We start from the raw sequence: 10,000 nt of genomic DNA on the forward strand, positions 1-10,000 counted from the left end.
CTTTTCATACACTTGTTATTACTGTACAAACAGGTAAAACACTTTTCATACACTTATTACTACTGTACAGACAGGTAAATCATACACTTATTATTACTGTTCAAACAGGTAAATCATACACTTATTATTACTGTACAAACAGGTAAATAATACACTTATTATTACTGTACAAACAGGTTATTAACTTTTTATACACTTATTACTACTGTACAAAAAGGTAAATCATACACTTATTACTGTACAAACAGGTTATTGACTTTTTATACACTTATTACTATGTGTACAAACAGGTAAATCATACACTTATTATTACTGTACAAACAGGTTATTGACTTTTTATACACTTATTATGACTGTACAAACAGGTTATCTTTTTATACACTTATTACTACTGTACGAAAAGGTAAATCATACACTTATTATTACTGTACAAACAGATTATTAACTTTTTATACACTTATTACTACTGTACAAACAGGTAAATCATGCACTTATTATTACTGTACAAACAGGTTATTGACTTTTTATACACTTATTATTACTGTACAAACAGGTTATTGACTATTTATACACTTATTACTACTGTACAAAAAGGTAAATCATACACTTATTATTACTGTACAAACAGATTATTAACTTTTTACACACTTATTACTACTGTACAAACAGGTAAATCATGCACTTATTATTACTGTACAAACAGGTTATTGACTTTTTATACACTTATTATTACTGTACAAACAGGTTATTATCTTTTTATACACGTATTACTACTGTACAAACAGGTTATTATCTTTTTATACACTTATTACTACTGTACAAACAGGTTATTGACTATTTATACACTTATTACTACTGTACAAAAAGGTAAATCATACCCTTATTATTACTGTACAAACAGATTATTAACTTTTTATACACTTATTACTACTGTACAAACAGGTAAATCATACACTTATTATTACTGTACAAACAGGTAAATCACTTTTCATACACTTGTTATTACTGTACAAACAGGTTATTAAGTTTTTATACACTTGTTATTACTGTACAAACAGGTTATTAAGTTTTTATACACTTATTACTACTGTACAAAAAGGTAAATCATACACTTATTATTACTGTACAAACAGGTTATTGACTTTTTATACACTTATTACTACTGAACAAACAGGTAAATCATACACTTATTATTACTGTACAAACAGGTTATTGACTATTTATACACTTATTACTACTGTACAAAAAGGTAAATCATACACTTATTATTACTGTACAAACAGGTTATCTTTTTATACACTTGTTATTACTGTACAAACAGGTAAATCATACACTTATTATTACTGTACAAACAGGTTATTGACTTTTTATACACTTATTACTACTGTACAAACAGGTAAATCATACACTTATTACTGTTCAAACACGTAAATCATACACTTATTATTACTGTACAAACAGGTTATTTACTTTTTATACACTTATTACTACTGTACAAACAGGTAAATCATACACTTATTACTACTGTACAAACAGTAAATCATACACTTATTATTACTGTACAAACAGGTTATTTACTTTTTATACACTTATTATTACTGTACAAACAGGTTATTTACTTTTTATACACTTATTATTACTGTACAAACAGGTTATTTACTTTTTATACACTTATTATTACTATACAAACAGGTACATAATACACTTATTATTACTGTACAAACAGGTAAATTATACACTTATTATTACTGTACAAACAGGTTATTGACTATTTATACACTTATTACTACTGTACAAAAAGGTAAATCATACACTTATTATTACTGTACAAACAGGTAAATAATACACTTATTATTACTGTACAAACAGGTTATTCACTTTTTATACACTTATTACTACTGTACAAACAGGTAAATCATTCACTTATTATTACTGTACAAACAGATAAATAATACACTTATTATTACTGTACAAACAGGTGATTCACTTTTTATACACTTATTACTACTGTACAAACAGGTAAATCATTCACTTATTATTACTGTACAAACAGATAAATAATACACTTATTATTGCTGTACAAACAGGTAAATAATACACTTATTATTACTGTACAAACAGATAAATAATACACTTATTATTACTGTACAAACAGGTAATTCAATTTTTGTACACTTATTACTGTACAAACAGGTAAATCATACACTTATTATTAATGTACAAACAGGTAAATCATACACTCATTTTATTTGGTACACAGTGCAATGATAGGTGTGAGCAGTAGATGGCAGTCACACATGAGAGATACGTGTGGACTGCCTTTTCAATCAACGACGCTAGCAAGTACCGGTACCCGTAAGGAAGCAAGACCAAAACGTTGATGTTCCATCGAGTAGGCCGATAACGAATGTTGCTTGACGATGTATGTTACGTACCTACGAATTATTGCCACCATTTTGATGAGACCCAATTAACCAATGATACCATGGTAATAAATAATAACTTTGCATGTATATTCGTTTTAAATGCAATAAACTTGTAGTGAATTAAATTTATATAGCGCTTTTACATAGTGAAACCCAATATCTAAGTTACATTTAAACCAGTGTGGGTGGCACTGGGAGCAGGTGGGTCAAGTGTCTTGCCCGAGGACACAGCGGCAGTGACTAGGATGGCGGAAGCGGGAATCGAACCTGGAACCCTCAAGTTGCCAGCACGGCCACTCCACCAACCGAGCTATACCGCCCGTGTATTTTTTTTTTTACAATGTAATTGGAATGAAACTGTTTAAAACAAACAAATAATAACAATGAAAGCAAAATATTGCATTTGAATAAGAATTACAACCATCAATAAAATATCTTAAAGAAGGGATGGGAGGGGCTTAAATACCGTATTTTCCCGACCATAGGGCGCACCGGATTATAAGGCACACTGCCGAAGAGCCGATTTTCATACAAAAGGTGCACCGAATTATAAGACGCATTAAAGGTGTCATATTATTATGATATTTTTTTTTCTAAATACAAACACATAATAACTTTTAAAGTTATTTAGAAACAAACAATAACAGACCGTTGAAGTGCCTTTGCATGTGTTTTATGAAAACTTTTGGAAATATGTCCGTCAGCGAAGAAAAATCCATAAATTAGCCGCACCGTTTTTATAAGATGCAGGGTTCAAAGCGTAGGAAAAAAGTATCGTCTTGCAGTCCGGTTGGCAGCTCATACTGATATTTAAATTCTGTTGTTGCTCACTGATCTTAATTGACACTTTCAAGCACTCTTCGATAAAGTCGTCCATTTCGAAGTACATTGGTTCACTTCATTTGTATTGTGGTGTGGTGGGAAATTCCTCGACACGGGTCTTGTCTTCCCTGTCGCCGTGACAACAGCTCCGCTCTTTACTCCCCCGCTGCCGTCTTTACAAGTTAGGCTCGCCGTAAATCCACAAGGTCCCGAATTCCAAACTCCTTAAAGGACAAAGGAAGCGTGTGAAGAAGCGCCAGAGGGACGAGGAGCAGAATAATTGCCTGACGTTGTGTCGGAAAGTGTGTCGGAAAGTGGCTCATTGTGTGCGTGTGTGTTGCCGCTCCTCACCTTTCCACACCACTAATTGTGCGGCGACAAAGCAGACATCTTGTTCCTGTTCCCAAGTCTACCTCGTCTCGTTTTCACTCATCTAAAGCACACCTTGAAATAACGGCTGTGTAACAATAATGTGTCCTTATACAACTATGGAAATGATTTTTTTTAATGCAGTAATTGTTGAAATATTATTAATATATCGGTCGATATTGATCATTATTGACATTTTTATGACCTATGGAAAATAAGGAGCAGGGAGAATAATAATATTTATTAGAAATGTAACTTCCTGTGATTATAACCCCTCAGCTATCAAGGCAGAAAGGAAATGTCAACACAAGCATGGAAAACAGTCAAACAATGTCAACAAAATAGTAGAAAACTTGACAAAAAGCTCTTAAAATGAAGGAATATGTAAGAAATGCGTCATAAAGTGTAAGAAAATAGTGCAAAGTGTGAAAATGTAAACATTGAGAAACCTGAGAAGAACTATTTTCTGCAGGTTTTGTCCCAGGAAATAACATCTGTGTAACATTATTTTGCCCTGTTATTATTTTGCCGTGTAATTGTTTAAATATTATTAATATATCGGTCGATATTGATCATTATTGACATTTTTTATGACCTATGGAAAATAAAGAGCAGGAGAATAGTATTTATTTGAAATGTAACTTCCTGTGATTATAACCCCTCAGCTATCAAGGCAGAAAGGAAATGTCAACACAAGCATGGAAAACACTCAAACAATGTCAACAAAATAGTACAATCACATTAAACACTTAACAATAAGCTCTTAAAATGAAGGAATATGTAAGAAATGCGTCATAAAATGTAAGAAAATAGTGCAAAGTGTGAAAATGTAAACAGAACTATTGTCTGCAGGTTTAGTGCCAGGAAATAACGGCTGTGTAACATTATTTTGCCCTGTTATTTTTATTTAACTATGGAAAGGAAGGGGAAGCAGTGCACTGTCAACACCGTGTATGGCGAGGATGGTGTTCTGCTGACCTCGACTGCGGATGTTGTGGATCGGTGGAGGGAATACTTCGAAGACCTCCTCAATCCCACCAACACGTCTTCTTATGAGGAAGCAGTGCCTGGGGAGTCTGTGGTGGGCTCTCCTATTTCTGGGGCTGAGGTTGCTGAGGTAGTTAAAAAGCTCCTCGGTGGCAAGGCCCCAGGGGTAGATGAGATCCGCCCGGAGTTCCTTAAGGCTCTGGATGCTGTGGGGCTGTCTTGGTTGACAAGACTCTGCAGCATCGCGTGGACATCGGGGGCGGTACCTCTGGATTGGCAGACCGGGGTGGTGGTTCCTCTCTTTAAGAAGGGGAACCGGAGGGTGTGCTCTAACTATCGTGGGATCACACTCCTCAGCCTTCCCGGTAAGGTCTATTCAGGTGTACTGGAGAGGAGGCTACGCCGGATAGTCGAACCTCGGATTCAGGAGGAACAGTGTGGTTTTCGTCCTGGTCGTGGAACTGTGGACCAGCTCTATACTCTCGGCAGGGTCCTTGAGGGTGCATGGGAGTTTGCCCAACCAGTCTACATGTGCTTTGTGGACTTGGAGAAGGCATTCGACCGTGTCCCTCGGGAAGTCCTGTGGGGAGTGCTCAGAGAGTATGGGGTATCGGACTGTCTGATTGTGGCATTTCGCTCCCTGTATGATCAGTGTCAGAGCTTGGTTCGCATTGCCGGCAGTAAGTCGGACACGTTTCCAGTGAGGGTTGGACTCCGCCAAGGCTGCCCTTTGTCACCCATTCTGTTCATAACTTTTATGGACAGAATTTCTAGGCGCAGTCAAGGCGTTGAGGGGATCTGGTTTGGTGGCTGCAGGATTAGGTCTCTGCTTTTTGCAGATGATGTGGTCCTGTTGGCTACATCTGGCCAGGATCTTCAGCTCTCACTGGATCGGTTCGCAGCCGAGTGTGAAGCGACTGGGATGAGAATCAGCACCTCCAAGTCCGAGTCCATGGTTCTCGCTCGGAAAAGGGTGGAGTGCCATCTCCGGGTTGGGGAGGAGATCTTGCCCCAAGTGGAGGAGTTCAAGTACCTCGAAGTCTTGTTCACGAGTGAGGGAAGAGTGGATCGTGAGATCGACAGGCGGATCGGTGCGGCGTCTTCAGTAATGCGGACGCTGTATCGATCCGTTGTGGTGAAGAAGGAGCTGAGCCGGAAGGCAAAGCTCTCGATTTACCGGTCGATCTACGTTCCCATCCTCACCTATGGTCATGCGCTTTGGATTATGACCGAAAGGACAAGATCACGGGTACAAGCGGCCGAAATGAGTTTCCTCCGCTGGGTGGCGGGGCTCTCCCTTAGAGATAGGGTGAGAAGCTCTGCCATCCGGGGGGAGCTCAAAGTAAAGCCGCTGCTCCTCCACATCGAGAGGAGCCAGATGAGGTGGTTCGGGCATCTGGTCAGGATGCCACCCGAACGCCTCCCTAGGGAGGTGTTTAGGGCACGTCCGACCGGTAGGAGGCCACGGGGAAGACCCAGGACACGTTGGGAAGACTATGTCTCCCGGCTGGCCTGGGAACGCCTTGGGGTCCCACAGGAAGAGCTGGACGAAGTGGCTGGGGAGAGGGAAGTCTGGGCTTCCCTGCTTAGGCTGCTGCCCCCGCGACCCGACCTCGGATAAGCGGAAGAAGATGGATGGATGGATGGATATGGAAAGGATTTTTTGTTGTGCAGTAATTGTTTAAATATTATTAATATATCGGTCGATTTTGATAATTGTTGACATTTTTATGACCTATGGAAAATAAGGAGCAGGAGAATAGTATTTATTTGAAATTTAACTTCTTCTGATTATAACCCCTCAGCTATCAAGGCAGAAAGGAAATGTCAACACAAGCATGGAAAACACTCAAATAATGTCAACAAAATAGTAAAATCACATTGAAAACTTAACAAAAAGCTCTTAAAATGAGGGAATATGTAAGAAATGCGTCATAAAGTGTAAGAAAATAGTGCAAAGTGTGAAAATGTAAACATAGAGAAACCTGACAAGAACTATTTTCTGCAGGTTTAGTGGCAGGAAATAACGTCTGTGTAACATTATTTTGCCCTGTTATTATTTTGCCCTGTAATTGTTTAAATATTATTAATATATCGGTTGATATTGATCATTATTGACATTTTTTATGACCTATGGAAAATAAAGAGCAGGAGAATAGTATTTATTTGAAATGTAACTTCCTGTGATTATAACCCCTCAGCTATCAAGGCAGACAGGAAATGTCAACACAAGCATGGAAAACACTCAAACTATGTCAACAAAATAGTAAAATCACATTGAACACTTAACAATAAGCTCTTAAAATGAAGGAATATGTAAGAAATGCTTCATAAACCTGATAAGAACTATTTTCTGCAGGTTTAGTGGCAGGAAATAACGTCTGTGTAACATTATTTTGCCCTGTTATTATTTTGTCCTGTAATTGTTTAAATATTATTAATATATCGGTCGATTTTGATCATTATTGACATTTTTATGATCTATGGAAAATAAGGGGCAGGAATAATATTCATTAGAAATGTAACTTCCTGTGATTATAACCCCTCAGCAAGGCAGACAGGAAATGTCAACACAAGCATGGAAAACAGTCAAACCATGTCAACAAAATAGTACAATCACATTGAAAACATAACAAAAAGCTCTTAAAATAAGGGAATATGTAAGAAATGCGTCATAAAATGTAAGAAAATAGTGCAAAGTGTGAAAATGTAAACATAGAGAAACCTGAGAAGAACTATTTTCTGCAGGTTTTGTCCCAGGAAATAACGTCTGTGTAACATTATTTTGCCGTGTAATTGTTTAAATATTATTAATGTATCGGTCGATTTTGATAATTATTGACATTTTTATGATATAGGGAAAATAAGGAGCAGGAATATTATTCATTAGAAATGTAACTTCCTGTGATTATAATCCCTCAGCTATCAAAGCAGAAAGGAAATGTCAACACAAGCATGGAAAACACTCAAACAATGTCAACAAAATAGTAAAATCACATTGAACACTTAACAATAAGATCTTAAAATGAAGGAATATGTAATAAATGCTTCATAAAGTGTAAGAAAATAGTGCAAAGTGTGAAAATGTAAACATAGAGAAACCTGAGAACTATTTTCTGCAGGTTTAGTGCCAGGAAATAAAGTCTGTGTAACATTATTTTGCCCTGTTATTCTTATTTAACTATGGAAAGCACCAGCATTATGGACTGGAGCCCACAAGGAAGTGTTTAACGCACGACAATAATCATAAGATGACCCTTAAATGTTATTTCCTTCTTCTCTTTTATGACATACAATTGTTGGATCAAAACAAAGTCAAAGTACAGTCAATAGTACAGTTTCTGCCATCCTATTCACGGCCGTTGTGTCCTTGAGCAAGACACTTCACCCTTGCTCCTGATGAGTCGTGGTTAGGCCCTTGGAGTACCTTCAAGGTAGAAAAGCGCAACACAAGTATAACCGATTTACCAATGGAGTGACGAATGAAGAATCCACTCGAGTAGCAACGCTATGGACGGCTAGAAGACTGAACGACACTGGGGTTAGGAGGGAAAAAAAATGCTGCCGGTAAATGGAAAAACACCGCAGCAACTCGTCCAACAGATGGCGCCATAGCACAAACAATAAAACAACCTCTCTGTGTTTTTGCTTGTTTTTTTAAATTAAATTATTTTAATTTTAGCTGCCAGCAAAGAAAAATCCATAAATTAGTTGCTCCGTTTTGTAAGCCGCAGGGTTTAAAGTGTAGGGAAAAAGTAGCGGAATTGACGGTATCTTGTGAAATGAGTTATTTACACAGAAATATTCTGTAGATGTTTATTTACATACCTTAATTGTTTCCAAACGGTGTCTGTAACAGGGCAGTAAAACGGCTGATCAAACAAAACAGAAGTCATCGTCATGGACCCACTAGCTGCGCAAGCTAGCTCTCCAATCAGCCAAACAGACTCAATAACTCCACGGCGACGTTTTGGGGGAATTTACTGAGAAATATGTGAAAGTGAAACCATTCAGTTAATAATACTAACACAGACACTCGTAAACATGTTAGCATATGCTAACGACGCTAGCTTGATTACGTTACGAAAGCACGTACAAATATGCAAAGACGCTTTAGTAAGTAAGAATTGTTTTAGTTATATTGTAAAATTTACAAACGTTGCTCGGAACGATACTTGTACTCCCAGTCGAAAGCTCAGTCTAAACAGAAGGGCAATGCAGCTGGTGATTGGACTCGTCAAGAAGATGGCGCCATAACACAAAAAACAACACACCTTTTAAGTGTTTTTGCTTGTTTTGTTTTTTAAACAATTAGCAACATGGCGATTAGTGAAGAAAAATCCATGGATTAGCCGCACCGTTTTATAAGCCGCAGGGGGTCAAAGCGTAGGAAAAAAGTAGCGTCTTACAGACAGCCCGAACTCTTCGTAATGTGCTCCCACTTTAAAGCCTCACACCCTTTGATGGCCGTCTCGGCGCAAAATAATCCCACACAACAATTACTTCCATGTCTGCCGGGGCGAGTGGGTGTTGTGGCGTCATCCGCTGGTCAGTTCTGAGTCAGTAGAACCAAAATGGACCGTCTCTCTTTTCACTGGCAAGCTTTAGGGCAGGAAATGGAAACCTGGTTTTGCCTCAGGGCCTGAGTGCCAAGGAGCAGACTTTCAATGTGTGTGTGTGTGTGTGTGTGTGTGTGTGTGTGTGTGTGTGTGTGTGTGTGTGTGTGCACTTAAATATTTTTTTCATCATTCTAGCTATAGTGGAAAGGGGGGCCCTCACAACCTACTGACCAAACGTGGGTCCACACAAAGTAGGCAAGACGTGTGTGTGTGTGTGTGTGTGTGTGTGTGTGTGTGTGTGTGTGTGTGTGTGTGTGCGTGTGTGTGTGCACTTAAATATTTTTTTCATCATTCTAGCTATAGTGGAAAGGGGGGCCCTCACAACCTACTGACCAAACGTGGGTCCACACAAAGTAGGCATGACGTGTGTGTGTGTGTGTGTGTGTGTGTGTGTGTGTGTGTGTGTGTGTGTGTGTGTGTGTGTGCACTTAAATATTTTTTTCATCATTCTAGCTATAGTGGAAAGGGGGGCCCTCACAACCTACTGACCAAACGTGGGTCCACACAAAGTAGGCATGATGTGTGTGTGTGTGTGTCTGTGTGTGTGTGCGTGCATGCGTGCGTGTGTGTGTGTACTTAAATATTTTTTCCATCATTCTAGCTATAGTGGAAAGGGGGGCCCTCACAACCGACTGACCAAACGTGGGTCCACACAAAGTACGCAAGACATGTGTGTGTGTGTGTGTGTGTGTGTGTGTGTGTGTGTGTGTGTGTGTGTGTGTGTGTGTGTGCACTTAAATATTTTTTTCATCATTCTAGCTATAGTGGAAAGGGGGG

The 10,000-nt window shown here is 38.5% G+C and overlaps 1 protein-coding gene across 1 annotated transcript in view; it reads left to right on the forward strand.

The window, feature by feature from the left end:
• map3k22 (mitogen-activated protein kinase kinase kinase 22) overlaps positions 1-10,000 on the forward strand; it is a 93,906-nt gene that overhangs the window by 50,334 nt on the left and 33,572 nt on the right. The gene's annotated exons all lie outside the window — the stretch shown is intronic.

This window comes from Nerophis lumbriciformis, linkage group LG07 (assembly GCF_033978685.3).
Source record: "Nerophis lumbriciformis linkage group LG07, RoL_Nlum_v2.1, whole genome shotgun sequence".
Lineage (NCBI taxonomy): Eukaryota > Metazoa > Chordata > Actinopteri > Syngnathiformes > Syngnathidae > Nerophis > Nerophis lumbriciformis.